The sequence below is a fragment of the Amphimedon queenslandica genome, unplaced genomic scaffold, assembly GCF_000090795.2.
Source record: "Amphimedon queenslandica unplaced genomic scaffold, v1.1 AMPQUscaffold_7000_Cont21045, whole genome shotgun sequence".
NCBI lineage: Eukaryota > Metazoa > Porifera > Demospongiae > Haplosclerida > Niphatidae > Amphimedon > Amphimedon queenslandica.
In genome coordinates this window covers 1-1,988 of record NW_003552712.1, presented here as the reverse complement: position 1 = coordinate 1,988, position 1,988 = coordinate 1, and the positions used below count along the sequence as shown (strand labels likewise).

Below are 1,988 nucleotides of genomic sequence, written 5' to 3'. Positions count from 1 at the left end.
GAATGATTGCAGCCCATGATGCTGTACAGCTGTGAGGTTGAACAGGTTCATCAGGTTGTAATACAACAGGTGTGGCCATGTGGTCACTGGTTAGTTAAAATGTCTTCAGCTTTTACTGTGCCCTGAACCTTGGCCTGAACTTTAGCTCTTTCTCAGCTAACTCCTTAAAATACAATAGTAGATTGTGGAGGTAAGTACTCTTAATAGCTTGAGACTGTTTATCACTTGGTATCAATATTTTGTGCCAGTGATTAAGTGTATGTGTTTTTGTGTGTGTTTATTGGGCTTCAGAATGGAAATGCTATAGACTAGAATATATTTGTCATTTAATCATACATGTGTGAATATTGGTTCTTCTTATGTGTGGCATAAACTCACTTTTATATGTAAGTCTTGTACAATACCAGCATTGAAGAGCTACATTGTGTATGTTTGCACCATACAAGAATGAATTGCAAGTAGACCTATGCATGAATACCTATATATATTCAGAAATGATTTTTCAACATATGATTGCAGCTATCAGAATTATGCTTACACTGTTCTGTTATTTATAATGCCATATCATTTTATGTTTTTTGTTTTATAAAACTCTGATATGCCTGTGTCATGCATTCTTCACTGTAATATACAATGTAACAGTATGTGTCTTATTCTTCTATTAGAATGTGCTGTCTTGGGAAAATGGAGGAGTAGATGGTAATGTGATTAATAGACTGTATAGTCACATGCATGGTTATAAGATTAGTGCTAGCTTTACTATAGTGCTGATCTTGATAAAAGACAAAATCAGATGATGTGAGTTTATTTTTATTGCCAAACATGAGCATGCTGTTATGCAGTGATAGTCTTCAAATAAACTCTTAGTTTCTGATTTGTTATCTTGAAAACATTTTTGCTAGTAATTATCTCCTTTTCTCTTTTTAATATAGCATTTCTTCTTCTATTGGATTGCTCTATTCTTTGCTGGAATTAAATAAAGTGAGTTTGTATACAATGTATTCTGTAACTTCTACATATATAATATTTTGATGTATCAGTTGCTATAACACTTCAGAAATCTTGCCACATGTAAGGCAATGTACATAATCCCACTTTCAACAATCTCTGTTATCGAAATTAAAAAACTCAGCATAGAAATTCTTGTCCATGGATATTAAGTCCTATGGTATTCTCTGCAATGCAGCTTCATTGTTTAGTAGCAGTGTTATCTTGGCTATTACATGTAAATGTTAAACTTGATTAAGTTAATTTTACTATTAAGGTACTATCACACAGCTTAACTGAACCATGTACTATAATTTATTACAGTCCAAAATTTGCTTGTGACCTTTTGCTGGATCATCCTGCTAACCTGCTTTATCATGCTATGTTTGTCAAACTTTCATTCATCTGGAAGATGCCTGTTACTGATGTTTTGGATTTTTTCCAATGATAATCCTGATTGAAGACTTTGTTTGACCTTTTTACTGTGGAGAATGAGCCCACTGCTGATGAGTATATGAATAACATTTATTTGGTCACATGATCAGACTTAAACAAGAAGGTGCACTATAAAACCATTCACGCAACGTCATGAAATCGCTTCCGTCGATCACAGTATAAAAGGAGGTGCCCAGGGCACAATATGGCGGCCAGATTGAATGAAATTTGAAAATAACAAAATGGCTCCCGCACTGGCACTGTTCTTATCATGGCTAAATCACTAGCAAAACGCATTATAAAAACATTAAAATTAACAAAGGTGAGAGAGTTAACCTACAAGCACACCTAGAAAGCATAGCAAGGAGAGAAATGGTATAATTGACTTGAAGTAATAATTTTACATTATTATCAAATATTATATTGTATATTCTGAAAAATCTGCCAACAGCCTAAGAAACATGGTCAATGATGCTGTCAGGCAGGTAATAAGTGATAGTGGCAAGGGAATAGCCCTCACTACTACACAGAAAACCAGCCCAAGAACCGCCACCACTGGGACCAGA

The 1,988-nt window shown here is 34.6% G+C and overlaps 1 long non-coding RNA gene across 1 annotated transcript; it reads left to right on the top strand.

Moving 5' to 3' along the window:
• Nucleotides 1–16: 16 nt before the first annotated feature.
• LOC109591868 (uncharacterized) lies at nucleotides 17–981 on the top strand. The gene is made up of 3 exons (XR_002190048.1): nucleotides 17–190; nucleotides 666–798; nucleotides 933–981. It is a non-coding gene; the product is annotated as an uncharacterized LOC109591868 (long non-coding RNA).
• Nucleotides 982–1,988: the final 1,007 nt, after the last annotated feature.